The 23,709-nt window shown below is 35.8% G+C and overlaps 1 long non-coding RNA gene across 1 annotated transcript in view; it reads right to left on the bottom strand.

Annotated features, from left to right (window-relative positions):
- Nucleotides 1–23,709, bottom strand: part of LOC135304721 (uncharacterized) — a 104,201-nt gene that overhangs the window by 73,003 nt on the left and 7,489 nt on the right. Inside the window, exon 2 of the long non-coding RNA XR_010365994.1 lies at nt 18,582–18,673. This is a non-coding gene — a long non-coding RNA (uncharacterized LOC135304721). The remainder of the gene's footprint in view (nt 1–18,581; nt 18,674–23,709) is intronic.

Raw genomic sequence — 23,709 nt, 5'->3', positions numbered from 1 at the left:
TGCTGTGAAGAAAAATATACAGGAAAGTGCAGGAAACAAAATAAAAAGACAAGCAAAATGCCTTTTGTGTCTGTGATGCTCACTACTGTTTGTAACCTTGCTGTTTGGAGAGGCAGCCACCAGCTTCTTCTCACTTCAGCGGCCATAAGGAAAATTGTATCCATGTCAAGGTTGGTTGTGATGGAATGTGTAGCTGTTTTGCTGGTCACAGTGTACAGTAGTTTTGACTGAATGTATTCAATGCAATTAAACAGAAAACAAATAAATAGGAAAGAAGGAAAATATAAGAAGGTTGAAAAAGGTGGTAAGATTGGAATTAGACAGGAGAGGTTCCACATTCAATTAATGAATGTGAGATTTAGCCAGCATCATTCCAGCATATCAGCCAGGTCTTTCCTTGTGAGTTATCTAATGATTCTTCCTGGAATGGTATACAGAAGGTGTGATCCCTCATTTGATCCCCCAGAGGGAGGTGGATGTGACAGCTGGGATTTGAAAGCTTATTTACCATTGTTTTTAAGAAGCTTTTTTAGTGGTAGCAGTTTCAAATTAGGGGCATCCAAATTGCAGAGGATTTTTTTCTTTATTAGTTAAATCTATATCTGGGACATAAACCATGGCCTGTTGATTTTAATCTTCACTTGTTTTGTTTATTATGATTATGATTTTAGTTATTTTTTTCTTGGATTCATATATCTTAAACTGTTTAATTTTTCCTTTTTTCAATGTAACATATTAGAAACCCATTTGGAGCTTTGTTATTTGGAGAACTTGTAGCATAGGCAGATGCACAATATCACAAGGAGTAAAAAAGATGGAATAAAAGAAAGAAGAAAAAACCTCAAAGTTGATAGAAGAAGCGTAGGGACTAATAAATGCCTATTGCATATTCAGCTGACCCTTCTAGAAAAATCTGAGTTTGAAACAATGAGCTACTGCTTTGGTGCAAAACCTCTCTCTTAATTCTTTTCAAGCACCAGCAGGATGGAGGATGACATCTGTTAAGCTTTTTTTTCCTGTAGTTCTGTGAAACCACTGACCATTATCTTTGATGCCTTTGCCAGGAAATTGTTAGAAACTATAATAAGAAACAGAATTCAGTGTATGGATACTATACACTGAGAATAAGTCAACATGTTTTTTGTAAGACACATCAAAGACATCAAAGGCCTGAGAGTTCCTTGAAAAAGCCAGTGCATGAATAAGGGAGATGGACTTGCTACAGTCTAGTTGGACTTCCAAGCAGTTTTAAACATGATTTATCATCAATAATTATTGAAGAAGCAAAATGGCCAAGGAATAACAAGATTTCACAGGGATTAAACAGGTTGAAAGATAAAAGTCACAGAAAAAAAATATAATTTTCCATGACACAGGAAAGACATTGGTGGAATCACATGAGGTGTTCTCAATATTAAATTCCTAACTGATATGGAACAATCAGGGAAGTAGCAAAGGCTGTTAGCATACAAGACCAATCACAATAGAGCAGGCCAATGCTGATTGCAAAGGATTGCAATAATGACATTCATGGTACTTTATGGACAAAAATAGGAGGTCTCTGCAACACACTGCAGAGAGAAAAAAATAAAGCAAAACCCAATCTCAGACTGAAATGTGCAATGATGTGCTCAGAGTTTCTGGAATATCAAGAAAGAGAATGTTTTTGGAGCTATGCAGTCAAATGACAAGAAAACCTAAGTTCAATACAGGTGAAAATATGTAATGTTACAAGCTACTAGAAAAAAATAAATAGCCAAATAGAGAGAAAATGTCATTCTACCACTGTGAAGATCCACCATACGTCAAATCTTGAAAATTATGTGTGTTGTTAGTCCTCTCAGAGGACAAATGGTCAGCAATGGTGAGAAAATATATTAACAGTTCATATAAAGAAAACCTGGATACATGGGGCTTCTTGAGGCTGCAAGATACAGGACTGAGCGAGAAATTGTGTAGGAATAACAATTATAAAGAGGTTGAATATGAATGGAATGTTCACTGTGTTTCCAAACACAGGTATTAGGAGTCAGCACACACAACAGGCACACAGTCCAAAAAAAGGGGAAGTCAATACATAGTTAAGATGTGGAACTCTGTCCCAGATAATGTAGTAGAAGCTGACAGTATGGTTCAAAATTGGACTAGAAAAACTAACAGAAATGAAAATCACATGGGACACTTGACTACAGAGGTTAAACATCTAAAAGCATCTGAGACCTCACTAGAGTTTGAAACATTATTTAAATAGAATACATAAATGAACCTTCTACTTAAAAGCAGGATATGAAGAGATGGAGCTGTGCTCTGCCTCACTAGGGCTTCCTGCTTTCTGAACCTTTGCCTGCACTATCAACTAAATGTTGGTAAGCGTTCAGCAAGACTCCAGGAAAAGTATTACACCAGCCGGATTGTTTAAGAGACTTACACGGCAGTTTGCTCTTGTTACTGTGAGGATAACTTCATATAATTTGATGAGAACATGCCCCCTCTTATCTAGGTTGGTAAAGGCTACACAATGATGAATGAAAGGCAAGCAGAAGTCATCAACAGGTCCTGTGAAGCAATTTGAAAAGCATTTATCCAGCATGTTTAGCAACAATGGTCATGCTGTCATTCCCTTTTTGCTGGCTATAATATGATAATGAATAGTATTATATGGATGTTATTATTATTCCAAACAATATATCTATAAAAAACATCAAAAGTGTTTTCTCTTGATATATGTACAGATTTTGTGACTTGGATCAGTTCTCAAAATGCTCTTGATCTGTTCAGAACAGCATTCCACCTGCTTGCTTTTTTCCCTAACTGCCAAGTCAAGGCATTTAACGCAAAGAAGTTTCCTAATTTTCCCATTCACACCTCCCCCCTTTAAAACTTTGCCTTCAAACCCACCCAGGGCTCCACCTAAGATATGGATTTTGAATCATAAAATCCAGAAGATAGATAAAATCCATTGGTATCTGTAGTTGTAGCACTTCAATAAGGGTATTTCTTGAAGTTTGGCTTATGTAAAGACATCTCATAGATGGCAAACATAAGAGTTATTAGGCTAGTTTCTATAAAAAAGATTTTATATGAATACAAAACGACTTATAATATCTTCAACTTACATGAACAATATTTCTCTTTATCACATTGTAAGTATTGGTTCAATGCACATGGTTGATTGTGTGAAGCTAACTATCTTTTATCGTCACTTGTGATAGAGTGAGTGTCGTGAATGATCAACTTACTGAGCTGTAAGCATGTCACTGTAGCTATATTTATAAAGACTTATTCTAGAAAAAAAAATGATACTGATTTTATAGCGCTCTGCTATATGTATTTCTGGTTTGTTTTTAAAGCAAGATCATTTCTCCTAGATTGGGAGATTGAAAAAATAAATTATTTAGCATATAATTTTTTACTACCGATCTATTCACTGTGCAGAGCTGTAAATTTTTTTTGTAAGTAATCACCAATACAGTAATTATTCAGAAGACAAATAGTCAATATTTTTTAAATGAAGGCACACAGAGTTATTAAGTGAATTTATCCTTACCCTAAAATGTCCACAAAAAAAGAAAATATGTTGAGAAATGCATAAATAAATTTGTAGAGCATATATATATAATATCTTTTAAAAATGTCTGAGACATCAACATAATCTAAGAAAGAAATGAGTGCTGCTGTTCTACTATTAATATAAATAATTCTGCCTTTTTATAGTTGTAATTACATTACAGTACAAATAAAATTTGTATAGAAAACCTCAAGTACACAGTGAACTTTATATATAGAGAGCTACAAATCATTTTAATCTCTTAAATATCAGAAAATCCCTGAACATTGTAAATAAAAATCAAAAATGCTTGTTCCTAGTCCATAACTATTAATTTTTAACTTGGATATCCAGAAGCAAGAAAACAAGACTAACTGACTTTTGTGAAACTTGAGAAATATATGAACATAATTTTATTACTTTGAAAACACTGCAAAACTCAAGAATGGCTTATCCTAAATCTTAGGCTGTCCATGTCTAAATTACTCTATAAAGTAAAGCTTTCCTGCAGGTAGGTTCTACATACAGCATTCAATTCTAGCAATTCTTTGGTCATTTTTATGGCTACATACCCTTGGAATATTAGGATGATTTTTTTTGTTTTTAGTTAACTATATACAACCAATAGGTAACATTGAACACTGAAATATTCATTGAATAGGGCATGAGACATTTGTTTGCAGTACTGTTTCACCATTGATATCCCTGGTCTGGCTTTGAAATCGCATTTGTGTTTTGCTGCTACAGCTTAAGAGCTATGATAAACTAGTGTTCAGAAATTCAAATTATCCAGTAGGACCTATTAGGATAGAAAGTCTTGCTTTGCAGTTTTCAAAGTAAGGAAATTGATGAGGGACAAACCCCACTCCATTACAAAGCAGTAAGGAAACTGAGGAGTCATTCTTTCACATGGAGTTGAAAGATGTGCAGACTGAAATTCTCAGGTTTTAGTTACTCACCCTGAAAAAGAGAGGTATTCAAAATGCAGATGAAACAACACTACTTGTAATTTTTATGAAGGAAACCGAATGTCAATATCATGTTTACATACCTTCCAGATAAATTAAGGAAAGACCAAGGTATTACAATGTGCAGAAGCCAGGATACAGTGTGACAATTTTATCTCTTTAACAAATACACACAAAACATACAAGGAAGGCAATGCTAAGTCTCAAAATTGTTCTCTCTTACAGGAAAGAAAAAGTAAGTTCTTATAGCTATCCTACAAAAGGGAACACTGACCAAATCACAACAGCCTCTAAGAAAAAGTAAGGCCAATACATCTGTCTATACTCTTATCTGAGCTCAGAAAAAAAAAAATTTCTAGTGCTTATTTGTTTTGTTAATACACAACCAATTGGACCTGTGAAAGCTTGTATTACAAGGAAAAATTACTCAGTCCGTAATCCTAATAATAGTAATCACCAGATTTTCCAGGAAAAAAAAATGCAGTGAAAAATTAATACATTCTTCCTCTGATCACTGAGCAAATTACAGTAAATGGAAAATCATTTCAGATTAATAGCAATTTTAAAGAAACAAAATGCTGTTCCAGATCTACACTTTTTCTCCCTATTCAGTATTTCTCTCCTCTGAAAAGAAAAACAAACAAACAAAAAAGACAGTAATTTATTAGAGTTTAGCTATAATGAGTTCCACATTCTTATAAATTAAGTATTGTTCAGTAGAGGCTTGATTACAACAAGGCATCCTGGTTTGCTGGGGGCTGAATATCTTCCCAACAGAAATCTTTACACTTTGCAAGGTGAGTATAAGAGGTACTGGTTCTACAAGGCCTATGTGTGAGCAAAAATGTACAATCAAAAACACACTCTAAGCATTTCCAAGCTATATTTTTGTGTATGTGTGTGTTAATCCAGCATAGTTAAATCTTTCTAGTGATCTTGACTATAAGACCATTATGCACAGAGGAATAGACACCCACACAACAGCTTACATGAGCAATCCTCATGGCTTCTGCTGTGCTGTACAAATCCTGTGTCTCTGGGATAAGCCTTTTAGAACTTGCTGCCTCAGTGTTCAGAGTAAAATGGACAGTTTTGATTATGTCCTGATGTTGACAGCTGTGGGGTTTGGGGTTTTTTTTTGGTTTTTGTGGGGTTTTTTTGTTTGTTTGTTTTTGGTTTTTTTTTAACCATTACAAACTAACAAAAGAAATTTGAAAGAATACTAGGGAGAAAGAGCTGTCTCAGAGAGACTGCTATCCACAGAGTCCTTCATTCTGCCTTCTCCTGGCAGCTGATTTCATTTGGCCTAACAAGAAAAACTGTGTTATTTCCTCTCTGTGAGAGAGAATTTCCAGATCAAGCACAGAAATGATTCGTAGGGCCTTGCTGTGCTTCCCTTAGCTGCAGAAAACAACCAAGATCCACGTCTACAGGGAAGCTATTTCATTATCTGGAATCCGTGAACTTTTACCAGCAGGAAGTGAAGGAAGACAGCTTTTCTTACCCTGAAGCTGAATTGCTGTGCACTTGGAAATAAAGGGTGTAGCCACAAATAAAACACCAACTGTTAGTACATTGAAATTTATTGTACAGTCCAAACTTGGACAGCATTGTGTGCATCTGGTGTAGTGGACTCCTGCAAGCAAACACGCACAGATAAATGTTCAGAAACTTTGGAAACTGTAAGTTTTCTCCAATATTCTCAGGTAAAACCCAACAGATTCATATCTATCTACTGAGCACTCTCTTTAGATTTCTTGTTTCCAATGTAAATATACTATCTATGTTTAGCAATGGATATAGGCAGAAAAATTCCACACATAAGGAAAAAAAAACCTTAACCCAAAACAAAACCAATCCCACAGACTTTTGTATATCTGCCACTATAGTAACAAGCAGGCTGTCTTTGAAAAGCAGCATTTGACAACATAACAAATTCATATGTGAGTCATTTACTGTTACATCCTCCATTATGAAGAGGTTTGTAACACATTTAGGAGCCCATAAAAATCAAGACAGCCTGAGAAACCTTCACCTAATGTTAGCCAACTGCCTCAGTCATTATTTTATAAAGACACAAATATCTGAGTAAGGCAAATTTCTCCATCTCTGATCAAACCTGCAGTTGGTGTTCCTGGTATTGCTGAGCAGATCTGAACACATTATTCTTACGCTGACACATCCTTGTGTGTTTGAAAGGAGAGCGCTTGGCAACACCTTTGTCCTACTTTGCTCTGCTTCATTTATTTTTCGATCTGAAATTCCTCTGGCCTTGCTTATTAGTGCCAGTGAGTGTAGCCCCATTATTTCAAAGGAACTGACAACTACACTACAAACAAAGCCTTTCCTGAGACAGAAACTTGCTTCTTCTAGTCAAGCTTGATTTTATTTCATTAATGTGCTTGTTCATGTTCTGCCTAGATATCTATCTGCAAACTTAGCTCTCAGAAAGATCTATTTTTATCTCTAAAACATGGCCTCTCAAATCATACACTCACTCACCCCAGCTTTGGCATCTCAATGGGTAAGGCAGAGATATGAGTTCACATAACTCATTTTTTATTGAATTTGGTTGAAGATATCTAGTGAGACAGCTGCATAGGTTCCTGCCTTAACATTATACATCTCCAGAAGGGTGTGGGATTTTTTGTTTTATTTGGCAAAGAAAAGAATGAAAAGAAACAATAATTTGTATCTGTCATAACATTTCAGAAGCTTGTTTCTTCTGCAGCCCTCATCCTACAGCTACCAACCCTTATTCTAAATAGAAAACCAGGATACCAAGGAGACCCCTCCACCATTTATCAGGAAATAGGTTTAAATGAAGTCTAAACACACATAAAAACTTTTTTTTTTCTTTCACTAAGTATTTAATCAAAGTCTCTGTGGCCTTCGGCAAGGACAAAACAGCTAGGAGATATCTTCTGCCCTTTAGCAACTTGACATTAAGATGCAGACGAAATAAAAACCAAGGCCCAAGATGGATTCTTTCATCCAGCTACAGAATCACAGCTTGAGTTGACAAAGTGCAAGGGGAATTTTAACTCCTACTGAAGCAGAATATTATCTCAAAAGGTACAGCATATAATGTTCATCTAGCAAGGATTGAGTTTCATACTGAAATAAGTGGAATAGTGTTTATTTTAGTAATGAACAATGGCCATGCTCTGGCCCAAATAAGAACAAATAAATTAAGCATCAGAGACAAATTCCTGGCCTCTCAGGAAAATTTCAGATGTAAGATTACATATAAAATTCACCTTTTCTGTAAAAAATCAGTTCTATGTAAGGTTCATCTTTACCTTAAGACAAAACATAATGAAATCTCAGGGATGCCTACATCTCACAGGTTCTTACCCCTGTCTTGCATTCATGCTTCTGTGACTAACAACATTTAGCTGGTTGAGTTACCTCTCTAACTAAAAAGTCATGCAAAAGATAAAAAGACTGAGGAAGAAAACAGAGCAAAGCCAAAACCTATTCCTTCAAGCCTGGCTGCTTGCTATTAATCAGGTCATTAGCATGTAAGGGTTAATAAAGGCAACAGAGATATCGACTCCATATCGTTGGAGAAGAATTTTCTATCACATTGTATCTTATTTTATTTTTTATTTTAAATCAATCAATTGGCCAGTTGATAAATGCTGTCCCTTTCTGACTGGAATGATTGCACGGAAAAATACCATCCATATATAAAAAACCTTGATATATTCCAAAGATTTACATCTCAGTGTAATGCAAGTCACACTGGATTTTTCCTCCAAGCCTACTGTCAGCACTGTATTGCTATTTGTTCCTGGGTTTCAGACATTTTTTATTGTAATGGTGTTTTTAACTAGCTGTAGTTAGAAAAGCAGTTTACAAATAAAACTATTTCACAAAAGAATGAATCTCAGTAATGAAATACCATATTTATATAATCCATTTTTAATTTAAAGAAACTGAATGGATTCTGTAATACTTAGAAACTAGACTTATGCAGGGGAATAGATACTGTAATCACTCATTAATTTTGAATAAATGTTTGAGTTACAATATTGAACTAGTTGGTATTTTAATTGCAATTGATTGATTTTATTTCTGCAGATCACAAGCTTGTTGCATTTAATTCTACAAAGTCCCGCATGGATGCACCAGTATATTTTAACTTGCATTTTCTTTATTGTTTCCTTCCTACATAAGAGGAGGAAAAAGGAGAGAAAGGAGAAAAAGTAGAAAAAGGACAAAAATGCTGCCTGATGATGAAAAATGCTGCAAAGTGAGAATAAAGCAGGAATAGGAAAAAAGAGTAGACAGAATGTGGAATGGTGAAACAATGTGGAAATAATAAAAATAATGATAAGAATAATACCATACCTTGAAACATAACAAAGAACAAAACCATAAGGGGGAAAAAGATAGATGAGCCTAAGGAAAAGACACTGCTATTTCATGACAGATTTTTTACATTCAAAGAGTCAGGTTTGTTCTGTAGTGATACAAGTGTGCAAAAGATTTCTTGCTATTCTTTCTCACCTCCCTCCAAAGCACAAGTGCACTTTAAGTGAGGAAAGAGCTACTGACTTGCACATTATGTCACTGGCCTTGCAGAAGGAATTTGATGTTAAGTCCTTCCTTTATCCAGTTAGAATGGGACAATATATGCAAATACCGTGCTAGGTTGTAGGACAAACATCTATACAAGTGCTTTCTTTCTTTTCCCCTTTGGAGCAGTAATTATTAAATAGGTTTACCTGAAGCTCAAATTCCAAAAAATCTGGGAATATAATAAACCTCATACAGAACTCCCGTGAGAGTTGTAGATGATAAGGTGTCCAGTGATAATTCTTGTTTCTGCCACCTTTCAGCCTTCCTGCTTGCTACTCCCCTTCCCTTTCTCTGAGAATCATTCCCTATTAATACTTATTGGAAAGCTGCTAATAGCAATGTATTTTGATGAAACTACAAGTTTTGGATGAAAAAGCAAAATTACTTGGAAATGTTTTGACTTCTTCTGAGGTCAGGGCTGCTACAACTGAAGGTCCCCAGAGGGCCACAGATACTGGAGCCCTGGCTGCTCCTTGGGGACTCTTCTTGTAATTTCTACAAAGATGGTTAGCAGTGGCCAGAAATGTCGGGGGTTGTTTTACCTGATTACAAGGAGTAATGGGAATTCCTTGTTGTAGAAGCAACTTTATTTTCAAAAGGGAAATATTTATTTTCTTAGTGTATTGACAATTAATATTGCTGCCTTGTGAAATCTGGAAGCTTTTGGTTATGATACCAATACGATTTAAAGATTGGGGAAAAGACTCAGCCCCTGCTAAGTGAAATGTCTGCTTTTTTCTTTCAATTCTACCACTACTTTCATAGACTTTGGCAACTCTTACATAGAGAAGAATCCCTTGAGATTATTTGGATTCTGAAAACAAGTTCTCTCATGAAATGTGCAAACACTTAATTCTCTGTTTGCAAAACAGAAGGACAAAAGGGACTAACTATCCTCTTGTCTTTCAGAAATAATAGGATACAAATATTTATACACACATACAGTCTCTGAAAAGCTCACCTGAATGCCACTGAAACATTAAGCATAACCAATTTTCTGCTTTCCTTATATCTGGAACAAATTTGTTTATTCCGTGCATAATTCCAAAGAGATCTTCACATGGTGATGCTCTCTGCATATTGTATACCAGCCTTGTGTTTTGCTCACCTTGGCAGAACTCCTTACTTTGCTGTGTCTAATGCTACCATTTATTAGAAGTATGCAAATGAGTGCATAGCTAATGCTGAACATGAGCCACGGTGCCTTTCTGAGACCTCAATTTAATTGTTTTGCTGTCTCACTGTAATTCAACTCCTCTGAAAGCTGACCAGGTCTGTGGAAAGGTGTCAGGCTTCTTTTAACAAAATATTTTTGCTTACACTGAAAATGTGTAGTTCCCTGGACTAAGAAAGGAAAGGACTGGGAGAAGAGATAGTCAGCATGAGTTCCAATGCTTTCCCTAGTGACACCTGAATTTCCTTAAAATATCTAAAAGAGAGTGGGTGATGAAAATTTTAAATCTACCAAAAAAAATTGTTCTGTTTCATAAAGTTATCATTAAATAATCCAAATTCTCTTTTTTAAAGTCCCTAAGCTTTTCTGACAAGGCTGGACTGAAAGAAACATTCATCAGGTAATTATATGCTGTAAAATTTAATTTCAATATAAATATGAGAAATAAACACTATTTCAATTTAGTTATATGATTCAGTTTTTTAATGCTATGGAAATTTTTTTTCTCACAGAGATAATCAATTAAAATATATTAATTTATGTTATATTCATAGGTGTATTTTACTTTTAGTATGAAGTTATGCACATATACAAAGACAGATCTGTTAAAAATACCTAGAAGCAAACATTTAAAGAATGGGAGCAAGGGGAGAGGGAGGTGAGGGATATTTATATAATAGATTATTTGGTTTTTGTGTTTGTTTTCTTTTTAAATAATTTGTCTGCATAAAAAACATGACCCAGTTTGGGCTGTTCATATAAAATCTTAAAAAAAAAAAAGTGTAATACCAGTAGTGGAGCATTAATGCCTGTTCCATTTTTATTTGTAACATAATTTTGTTTGATTTTATAGCTGGACTACAAAAACTAGAATTTGCAATTTCACAATAAATTGAATATGAAATAACATTATTTAAGACTATTCAGCATACTAATGATACTATCAGTGTAATAAAACAAATATAGCACAGTTAAAGAGGATTATTTTCTGTTCATCATTTGCAAAATAGGCAAAGATTCATTCCTGGTCACTTAATGATTTTCTTTTCCCCTATGGTCTATTAGTATTGCAGGATTTCTGAGACAGAGGAAAAATTATTCATGTTAGTTCCACAGCACATCTCAGAGGAAAAGTTTTCTCATTACTTTACTGAAATGATTTCTTGCCTATCAACCAATTCTTTGCTAGAGTATATAGTGTGCCACCATCTCACTTTAGCTTTAATTATACTCATGGGAGAGTACACATTAGTGTCACCAAGTTTAATAAGGGACCTCTGATACTCTCTAGCTGCCTTTCCTTCTACCAGTTCTTCCTCTGCTTTTCACTCCGGCAGGATAAAATCAGTTTCATTGAGATTAGTATTTTAAACATAATGACAAATCAAAGTAGCCTAACAGGAAGGTCCAAACATGCAACTAAGTTGTTTTAGTGAAGGGGTTAGTCACAGGCTAAGTAGAAAGTGATAATGTTGTTTTCTGAATTGTCCCTTTCTTATACAGGGCTCTTCCCTGCAGGGCTAACTTCAGTTTGCGAAATAAGCAAATATGGACTGAGTATTAACTTAGAGGAAACCCTTTCTTTATAAACTCCAGTCCTGCTCCTTTACTTTAATGAAGAGGAACTATATGGATGAAAGAGCATGAATCTTCCAGTATTCAAAACTGCATTACCATGGCACTATAATGAAAGCAGTAAACCTAAATTTACTACCATGACTTCCTTGACAAGAAAAAAAAAAAAAAACAGAGCTCACCAACCAAAAAAACCCAAACAAATAAAACAAAACAAAACAGCACACCAAAACAGAAAAAAAAGGGAAAGAAAAAAAATCCCCTATTCCTACAACACTACTTATAACAACAGTTACAGTATTAGAGAATCACTTCCTAATATATTCTTAGCTCACCAACAGTGCAAAGTAAGCTACAAAATCATGCATTTTTAATATTTATTTTCTCCAGGAGCAGAAAAAAGAAACTTTTTCCTTAATTGCAAGAGGTATTTCTGAGAAGTGAGATCTCCCCTTCCATCTTGCTTCTGAAGCTAGGCCTTAAACACTTGCAAAACTCTGTGATGATTGATCAGGTCTCTTTTTAAAATAGTTCCAATTTCAGACTTCTAAGAGACATGATGTCAACATTTTTATTCTGTAAGAGATCTGAGCTCATCTCCCCATTCTTGATGATTTGGATTAAGGTCAATTTATAAAACGCAAAGGCAGTGACCATGAATAAAGCTGCTCTTAGTGAAGCTGGAGCACTTGCTGAAGCTACCTTGTCTTCTTTCAGGAGCTATTTTTAAGCTAAAGCTCCCACCCTTGTTCCCTGTTTGCATCACAATCAGGCTTGTGCCTGACTATTTCCCTTGCTGATCCAGACTGAGGACCTCATTACTCCGGATTTGCCAGCTGATCACTGCACAGTGTTAAGCACTTTGTTGCTGTTTGCAGCTCTAATCTCAACCTGATGATTCAGTGTTCTGTCTTGACCTAGATTACAACTTGTTCCAAGAGACCCTTCTGTCTTGCTCAGGCTGGGCAGGATGGGACCCTTGCTAGTGCCACCACTGCTGGTGCTGCTGATGGCACCATGACGGACCCTTGGGTCCCCTTCCCTAGGGAACTATTTGCCCTTGCTGTTACCAGCATGGATTATACTCTATTTGAGATTGCACACATTTTATACAAACACCATCACCACGCCCCTCCAAAGATACTTATACATAAAGACACAAAATCTTTGGACCAAGTTTGTTTCCGTTTGTTTCAGAAAACCTCAAGCAATAGAAACAATATTCTGATCTTATTTTTAGCCTTGCTTAAGTGTTATTATTCTCTTTAAAATAGATTCTCTTTCATCCAAAACTGATAAAAGTTCTACAGTTCTAAATGTTTTTCTTAAAAGTCTTTGGAGACATTATGTCTAGTATTACACACATTGAGAGAGTATCCTTTCAGGTGAAACATATGAAAATTATGATAGTGGGAGATGGCTTGAAGTCTTTAAAGGAAACACCATTTTTCTTTTTTTTTTTTTTCAGAGTTCATTTGAACTGCCCATGAAATTACATAAATTTAAATTTGTGATGAAATATCTTCTGAAATTCCTCTCTTACATGGGAAAACAATTGAGAACTGTTATTAAATTATATACGATACAAAATGGTAAGTCCTTTCACTTTTGCAGTGTACATTCAAAAAATTGGAACTAGGAATTAAATTGATCATAAAACTGAAATAAAATAGTCTAGATTTCACAACTTTCTAGACAGAAAGGTATTTCCCAACATCAATATTAGCATTAGCTGTTGTAAGTATTGAACAATTATCTATATTTAAAACAACAGCTTCATTAATGCCTTGACAATAGTTAGGAAACAATATATATTTTCCTTTCAGCTGTATAACAATGAATTTCTCTCAGAAATATAGCTACTCTGCAGCTCAAGGAATCACTAACCTTGAAATCTGGACATTTCGGCTGAATTTTAATTGCTTTCTAACAGGAGATATTGAGATGTGGAGAACTATGAGATAGTCTTTAAGAAAGAAAATACCTACAGCCTTGTTGAGACAAACAAATATTCCATGAGTTATTATAAGTGGTAGTATGACATTTTTCTGATACCTGTGAAGCAGTCATCTTGCTGCTCCATAGTCTTTACTGACAAGAAATTCTCCAACTTTCTGCCTACAAATTATGACAGAAGTATTTTCTGATCTTTTCCAAATAACAAGCTTGCTTACTTCAGGCAGTCACGAGAAAGTGAAAACCTGTGAAAACTACAGTAAATGTCAATGCTTACTGTTACTTCACTATCCCAATAAATCTCTTTTTCTACTCGCACAAATCAAAAGGCTTTTTAGGGTGTGTACTCGTAATGGAATATTTTCAGCACTGACACAGTCACAGTCACAATCTGCCTTCATTGTGTAACTTGACAGAACTTAAAATTGCAGAAGAAATACCTAGGTTTAATATAAGACCATGACAGGCTGTGAACTATGAATCTTGGCAAATTTGGACAACAGTTCCCTGATGATGAGTTATATTTAGCTATCAATCAGTCTGTTACATTTATTGATTAAAATGATCTTTAGATAAAATTACTATATATATATATATATACACTATAAACTTTAGCATGAGGCTCTTCAGGCAGGTAGAATAACAGAGCTATTTTGCAATTATATATAGAAAAATAATATACCAGTTCAGTGCCAGTTTAAATCTTTTCTACATGGAAATTTAGTGATTTGTATTTTAAAGATAATACATAAATGTAAACTATATTTATCTGAGCTGAAGTATGCAGGGCTTGATGTGAAAAAAAAAAAAACAGAATGTCTGAGCTCTTTTCTGAAGGCCATGAACTTTACTCATGTAGCTGGTTTTAGCTACCTAGGAGTCTTGGGAGAGTAGAGAGCTAAAGTACAGCCAGCTCCTTGCATTCCAAGCATGTTCATAAGTCAGAAATACCAGTCTAGGAACTAAGCACTCATCACTCCTGACATCTTAAAAAAAAGTTTTAATTTAAGTTCTCTGTTGACAGGCTCACATTATCTGTGCCTTTGAAATCCAAAAAATCCCTTTTGTCTTTCCAAAAGTACATCATAAGTTGTGAAGCTCTCAGTATTTTCTCAACAACCCATGAGAAATACCAGCAGTGTAAAAAAAAATTCTGAGGCTTGGCAGTTCAAAACCTATCTGATAAGTACATTCACAGACAGTTTCAGGGCTTGCAAGAAAGACCTGGCTTCATACCAAGGCCTAAGAGCATGCACTGAATTATTTCAGTAAACTTTACCAGCGTCCATGACACTTTACTATGCCATGACAAATACAAACAATTTACACAAAGACTATTACATATTTCAAAATATTTTTGTTCCTCACAGGACATTTTCTTAGTAGCATAGCAAGTGCACAAGCAAAAAACTGAAATCATATAATGTTTTAAGTGACAAAATTTCAAGTTATTACATGCCACATGTTTTCAGTCACACCATTGTAGAAAGCAATTTTTTATATTTCTGTTTCTTTTTTTTGTCAAAGAACAGCATTTCTTCAGCTAAAATCTACACGTGAAGATAACCAAACCTTATATTAGTAAAGACTACTCTGAACAGCTTTTTCCCAGTCAATGTCTTCCCTTTATTTGTAAAACACATGAAGTGAATAAGAAGCACTGTCTTACAGAAATAATCATCAAATCACCCTAATCCTGAGAAATACAAAGTATTGCCAACTGTACTTTAGATCACTGAAAATTAAATTACTGGACTTCTTTAAAAGGGAACAGTATTTTTAGAAATATGTGCAGGTGTTACAGTTCAACTGAAAGACACCTACCAGAGTTCTTAGAATTTTAAGGGAAAAAAGAACACAAAAGGGAAATATTGAGAAGTGATTTTGGTTTTCATCAGATTTTGTTCTTCAGTGAAGAAAAGTCATAAATATTTTGTTTGCCATGTAATGGAATACTTTGTTTGCTAACTTTGATAAAACTTTTTTTCATTTTACATAACTTTGTAAAGTAATTTTCTTGAAGGATATAAACTCTAAATACACCTGTACTCCTCTATTTTAAAGTGAAAAAAAGACAAAAAGAAAAATATTACCTTTTTTTCTGAGACCTGAGGCTTGTTTTAAGTGTGTATTTTTGTAGCTCTCCATAACTTTTTTTTTCCTGTAGCTATGCAAAACACAGAGGCACAATGGGACAAGAACTTAGGCTGAGGATCACTGGGTTTATGTAGTAAAAGAATAATTCTAGGAAGTTCTGGTTGAATCAGTCAAACTGCTCCTTCCCTGCATAAGGGTATTTAATTTCCTCATTACATACCAAGGTTGTATATTGGGACTTTTCACCTCTTCTCTGTCATGACGTGTCTCTATTCCTCAATGGATGCAGCTTCCTGTCTTTACCGACCATGCATAAAAACTTTTTCTCATTGGTGGCACATTCAGGCACACAGCCTGTTTTGTGAGTACACTCACAGTGAAGTATTCTGTCCTTCTGTCCATGCTCATTACAATTTTCTCTGTTCTTCCAGGAAATGCAATGGACCTGGTAGTCTGGGTGAATCCTGCACAATACTGAATGGCCTATGGCCCCAGAATGTTGTTACAGGTCCATCAATCGCACCTATGGGTTTTTTTTTTCCCAGAACTATAACTGTTTTCCAGAGGAAAGTAATTACTAGTCCTGAAGAAACTGTGAACCAAAGAAATTGTCTCCATTCCAGAAGTAGTTGTATCACTTAAGCTGTATTAATAGCATCAAGAAATGCAATTTGTACAATTCTAGTGTACAAATAAAAAATTAGGGACCTAAGATACTAAGGGTTTAAGGATCAGCCTCAACATGCTTTATTATTGCATTTTAGTTTTAGTCATGGAATCCCATTTTCTTCCCCAATAACCTGCAAGGTGAATAGTATTAAAATACTTTATACAAATATCCCAAACAACCCAGTGAACAGGCCCTTTAGTGCTTAAGAAATGTATTGTTATTGACTCTTTGAAAAACGTCTGAAGTTTTCAAAAGCCCACTGTAATGAAATTATGATCATCTCCATCACTGAATTATGGTGATCAGGTTCTGACTAGAAGAAACTTGCTTTAAAATAAATTATGATTTTTTTTTCTTCAAGTTGTTCTATGCTTTTCACTTACCAGTATTCATTCATGCATCATACTAACAAAGTTGTAAGTGAAGAAAATGGTACAGTCACTTACAACAGATGTAAATCATAAAAATTGGTGCTTCAAGAAAAAAAGAGTATATTCTGTGATTTTAAAGCAGATGTGGATTTTTTTTCAATTACACATTTTGGGTTTTTTGGGGGCAAATGAATCCACCACTTCTCTTAAGAAAATATGTTGCTGTAATATGTTCTTTCAGACTCAGAAAAATGTGTCTCTCATTGAACCAGTGCTTTGATATCTATAGCTATTTCTCTTGGTTATAATGTTTTATAAAATGCTGTTCTGTTATATATATTTATTTTAAATTTTTCACACATCCATTGTCATGCTCTTTCCTGCCCTTAGGCATTGCTCAGCCAGGAAACATATAATTCTGTTGGCTTCCTTATTGTATAATCTGCTGTAATTTCATTTAAATTCTTATCTGACAGCACCTGTCTGGTAAAGAAAAATATCAACAACCAAGTAGTATATTCTATGTACATTCTTATCAAAGTCAGATAAATAGACTTATTACCATATTTTCATGTGCATGAAGACAAAAATAAAAACTTCCAAAATATTTTCACATAGTTGAAACCTTCCTTACAAAGTATCTACTACAACCTTGAACTGTATTATTTCTGAAGCCACCTAGAGTAATTTACCTCTAACCCTTTCCTATGTGGAAAATTTTCCCAGTTGGCTCTCATTGTTATTTCCTTGCTCATTCACAACATATCTTCACAATATTCTTCTACTCTTATCAGTATCTCTATCACTTGACAAAATACTAGCTAAAAATATTTATTTGCTCTTCCAGGTCATTACTGAAAATGTCAAATAATAAAAAAATTACAGTTGTCACTGTAGTGTCCTCAAGAATTCTGCATCTTGCTTGTTACACTGTAATGATTAGCATTTTGCTTGCTGTGCTTTATAAAAATTGTCATTTTTCACTTACACATATTTATTTTCAATCTTCCTTCTGTAATGTAGGTCAGCACCTGTTCTTTTCAATACCTTGATTTAAACCTGGGGTTAATTTCCACAATACACTAAATACTGCTGATCACCTTCATTTCAAAAGTTAGCATTTCTCAGGCTGGGATCTGAATGCCTCATTTCAGACTTGAGATCAAAATGTAAGAGACCGCTGGTTGGTTTTCAACTTGCTATAAAGATTTTCATATTCCCATTTCAAAATAAATTATTTCAAGATAACTATTTAGATGAAAATTGAACAACTTCAACTTTCAGAAGAAATCTACAGAAGTAAGCAAGAAGAAAAAAACCAAATCTAAACTATATTGCATCGCCTGACATGGAAATAAAAGTTTAGCACTTTCTTTTTCTCTTGGTATCTTAAAAACAATTCTAACTGGCTATTTCAGATGCGTATTTGCTTCAACTGCCGCATAACAACCATCAGTGACTGCTGTGGGGCAAAGAATGCTTTCAGAATGAAGTCTACAAAATACTCATTGATTATAAGCACAATGTTTCAACTACAGATATTGACAATAAAAAAAAAAACAACCATTGTGTGTAAATAGGATGGAGTGTCTTATGGGCTGGTTTTATAGACCTTGTCTGTAGTAAGGTTTCTTACCTGTGTAACCTCTGGGGTACTCACAGAAGGAACAGTTCCCAGTTTTTGCTTTCCAGTCATGGCATTCATTGCACAGAAATACTGTTATAGAGCTACAGAAATAAAACAAATGAAAATCACCTCTAGCATTCTGAAGATGAGTTTCATAATAAAGCACTTTCAAAGTTTACAAAAGTCTTCATTCTGTTGGAAATTGTGCATGTTTTATTTCCTTTATGATATTTAAAAATAAATTATAAGGTTTGAAAGTAACTGTCCCATAAGATTCATGAGTTTGTTTTGCATGGATTGCAGCACACCAGAGAATATTTAGAGGCATTTTTTTAATGATCTTTCTCAGCTCTGATATAAGCAAAACTGCCTGAAGTCACTGCCATAAAACAAAAAGAAGTTGAGCTTTCACAAACAAATAAGCAGGTATGACAAAACCAGAGATATCTGTGGAAAACTCATACATAGTTTCTGTATAGAAATGCAAAGGGAGAAAAGTAGCTCTGTCTTGTTACTCAGGTTTCCCCGTCTCATTGTGCAAAAGAAAAGATCATCTGTACTGTGATTTTTCAGTTACAGAAAGATTATGAAAAAATGGGAAAGAACAAAGATGTAGGTGACAACACAAGTTTAGGCATGAATAATATTCTTGCTCACTGTGCACAGTATTGTGATTGTTCAGTAGTCTGTGAAATCATAAGTCTTCACAACATAGAAGATTTCTAATTTTAAAGTATCACATTCTCTTGCATTTCTTTTTTTTCTGAAATACTTGGGCATAGCTGGCTTTATAACTGAAGCAAACCACATTTTGGGATATTTGGTTGCTTTTTTTGGGATTTTTTTGTGTGTTTGTGTTTTTGGGCGGGGTTTGGGTGGGTTTTTTTTTTCTTGTTGATTTGGTTCTGTTTTGTTGGTTTGGGGTGTTTTTGTTTTTTTTTTCTGTGTTAGTTTTTGGGGTTTTTTTTACAGGGACATTATTTTTTTTTGAAAAATAATTTCCTGTTGTTCTACCAGAAAACTGAAAATGTTCTTTAGAATTTTAGAACCCCATTAAAAATTGGGCTAAACTGATTTTTTATTCTAGAAGTGCTGTAGTCATTGCCTTTGGTTTCTGCCTGATTACAGATGTCTTTCATCTTCTGAAATGACAAAAAAGCCACCTGGCAACACAGACCCATTCTCCAATCAGACAAGTCAACTGAACAGTTCATCTAAGATTCTGGCAGATGTCAGACCGAAAGAGGAAGACAGACTCTTGTGGTTCCAAGCTAAGGTTGGAGGAGATGGCAGAAATGGTATTTTCACCTTCAAGGAAGAACTATTAAACCCACTGAACCACAACCCATAGATTTTGGCCATCCTTAAGAATGGACAGCCAGGAGGCTGCCTTTCCTTAAACAACTTCTGCAGATACATTTGAAATCTTGTGCTACCACTCTACTTTCTTTAATTGCATAAAAGCTGACCAAAAGCATGTTTGTTAGGAATATTTTTGTCCTTTGTCCGGTGTGATCTGTATTGGTCTGTACTTCAGCCAACTCTATTTAGATGACAAAATCTCTACATGAATTGTCTTTGCGGATATAATACCTGGGATTCTGCATCCAAGGCTACAGCTATTGTATGTTTCTGTTTCTGTACAGAAATAAATTTTGAAAGAAAAATAAAAATTAATGATCTACAATGTGTATGACAGTGATGGTTAGAAATTTTTCAATGGAGCCATTATCTAAAGTATAAATTTGCCAAAGTCATTACCAAAGTAAAGGGTTACACTCTGTTAAGTTTTACCACCTCAGAAAAAAAATGCTATCTGGCTGTGAATAAAACTTCATTTTGTAGTATGCATGTCTCAGTTGCTGAGACAAACTGCTTTGGTGCCAGCACAGTCCAGAGCAGAACACTCTATCACAATACACTGGGGGTTTTCCTGAACCAGGAAAACCTCAAGAAGTGGACAGATGCCAGCAGCCTGCAGTTCACATCATGGCAGCTGACAAGACATGGGCAGGACCAGGAGCAATGATGGGGAGTCATGCCCCCCAAATACAAAAATGCCCCTTGGGGAGCAGTGGTGGCCAGGGCAGGATGTGACTGACAGGACAGAGGGGTGTGCAGGAAGGGTGCTGAAGGTGTCAGGTTGACCAGGGTGCAATGGTAACCACCTGGTAGATGCCATGGCCTCTCTAAGCTTGGCACCCACCACAACTGATGCAGTTTTTCAGGAATCTCAAAGCCAGCTGCAGGGTGTGTCCTTCTCTTACACCAGGACCAGCCAGCAAACATGAGCAATCCTGTGGGAGGTGTGCCCAGCTACAGGAAATCCTCTGGTTAGAGACAGAGCTCCAGGAGAATGTGAGTAAGTTCAGCAGTACCAGAAAGTCCAAAAGGGTGACAGTGACTACTGGAATCACACCCTACCTTCCCTGGGACAAACCTATCAGGCTGACATGATGTGGAGGATTCCCAGTCCTCTCTCTACGTGACAGAACATGGTGCTTTAATGGAGGAATGGAGACATGTTCCTGCTTGGCTCAGCAGTTACATCTGTTCCATGACTCTCCTGCCCTTCCAGGTGTCCTTGCATAACAGGTACAAGGCTCTGCAAGTGGAACCAAACAATTACAGGAATGGTGGTTAATCTGGCTTTGAAGTGTCACTGGGGTTAAGTCAGCCTTATAGCCCACATCAAAACCACTTTCATACATTAAAAAAGATGAGTCATTGCCATAGGAGATGCTTCTGAGGGGCACAGGAGGCCCAATGTGCCAATTAGACCCACTTCTAAAGGAAGTCTACTGCCTCTCTGGGGCTTGGGCTAAATGAGTGAGGAGAAAAGTTCCTAACCTGGTATGACCTTCAGATTATCCATTATGGATTTTTCAGGGAGTTGCAATAAATCCAAGAACAATCAAGAGAAATGTCAAGGCCTTGGAATAACCCATTAAGGCGTCAGGAATACAAGTAGTATTCTCTTCTATCTCTCTAGCTGCAGGAAGTTATAAGGGAAGAAACAGGCAGACCCACCTAATCTATACTGGTTCCATCACTGGTGTCATTAACAAAATTTAGGGCTTTTTGATCATGGGTAGTGTACACAACACTAGTTCTATGTGCAACAGATGGGATGCACCTGTCTCAGAGGAGAGAAAGTATCTTCTTTAACATACAAGTTAGATGGCAGCTTTAATATAGTTTTGAATGGGGAAAGTAATAAGACCAGGCTCACTGGAGTCAAGTCATGGGGCATCATGGCAATGTTTGAGGGATCATGTGCTAGCAAGGTCTGTGAGCTTGCTGCAGTGTTCTTCTGAGTGCACTGGAGTACATTTGAAATATATCTATATTAATGCACACAGCATGAGGGATAAACAGGAGGACCTTGAAGCTTTGGCCCTGTCAAAGAGCTGTGACATTACAGATATAAGCACAACCTTTTGGGACAAGTGCTGTGATTAGGGTACTACAGTGGATGGACATAGGCCCTTCAAGAGCTACAGACAGAGTGGGAAATGCGGAAGGGTGGTGCTGTATGTGAGGGATTGTATGCTGCTTGCAGCTGGTGATGACACAGCTGAGACCATCTGGGTAAGGAGGAAGGAAAAAAGCAAATAAAGCAAATGTTGTGTAGGAGTCAACTAATATCCTCCCCACCAGGATTATGACACTGATTAATTATTTTACAAGGAACTAAGAGATACCTCTATATCTGCTGCCCTTATCCTTAGGGGTAATTTTAAATTCCAGGACAATATACAATATTCCCTGAGACTCTCAAACAGGGAACACAAACAGGTGCAGGAAATCTCTGAAGCATGTTGAAGATAACTTCTTGGTGCAGGTACCAAGGGAGCCAGCTAAGAAATATGCTCTCCTAGATTTGTTATTGTAAGAGAGAGACTCATAGGCAAAGGCGTCTGTCTTGGTCACAATGACCTTGACAGCTGAGTTTCAAATCATTAGCAACAGAGGAAAGACTGTCCCTATGTTGTTTTTTTTTTTTTCCTTCCAATTCCAGAAGACAAATTCACTGCTGCTGTATGTCTAAAAGATGTACTGGAAGCTAAGCACCAAGCACCAAAACCACTTACTATCCTTTCCAATCACAAACTATAGCTAGTAATGACCTGCATGCATTCTTTCCATACAGTGATTTGTATAAATAGGAGTGAAAAAATTCAAGACTGGAAAAAAAGAAAAAGAAATGCTTTCTATTTACATACAAGAGCTTCATTCAGATGTTTACATGCCATCTCACTTGGAAGAAGCAGGTACGAAAAGTTCTCTGTTCTCAGCTCCAACTGTTAAGTTTGTCAAAAAAAACCAAGCAGAAGAGAGCATTTGGTCTGACAAAGTAATAGTAATATTCAAAGACCTGAGGGTAGATAATATGGGAGTAAGAGCATTGGTGCCACCTTAGGAATCAATAAGCTACATAGAAAACTGGAATTTAAAGGCATTTTATCAAAGAAAAAGGACAGATATAAAAGCTAACATCCCTCTAATGAAGGAATCTCTCCTGCACAGGCTGAGAACATTACTGAGACTGACCATGTTGGAAAATAAGCTTGTAATCTACATAGAAAAGGCAAGAGGAATGACTTGAAACTGATGACAGTACAAGTGCATTAAGCATCCTTTTCTTTCTAGTCCACTACCTTCATCTTTATAAACCCTTTGTACGTTTTTTGACTACTTTGGAGTGGGTAATTTTCTCCAGAATCATAATGGAAAGTGGATATCTTTCCATACATCCGGAAAGGTAAATTTGCAACTGATAATGCAGAAGTCAGAGACAACTTTTTTTTTTTTTCCCCCCTCTGGGCATCATTTCCTATGAAAACTATGTGGTTTATTGGAATACAGTTAGGAGAGCACATGGATAGGACAGTTTAGAATAGCACACAGAAAATTTCTTAAGTTTTTTACCACACCAAGTCTACAGCAGTTTTTAATTTCAGATTGTATATATCATGGTTCCTTCACACAGTAAAAGTTGCATGCAAGTCTTTCTTCATATTCATCCCATGGATTCATTTTGCATGCCCTCTAAAGTACCATGAATATTTTTTTCCTATCTCTGGCCTAATTAATTTTTTTCATTCTCTTCTGCCTTGTTATATAGCCTCAGAAG

This window comes from Passer domesticus, chromosome 1, assembly GCF_036417665.1.
Source record: "Passer domesticus isolate bPasDom1 chromosome 1, bPasDom1.hap1, whole genome shotgun sequence".
Taxonomy (NCBI): domain Eukaryota; kingdom Metazoa; phylum Chordata; class Aves; order Passeriformes; family Passeridae; genus Passer; species Passer domesticus.
The sequence above is the reverse complement of the archived record's forward strand: the minus strand, read 5'-3'. Positions and strand labels throughout refer to the sequence as shown.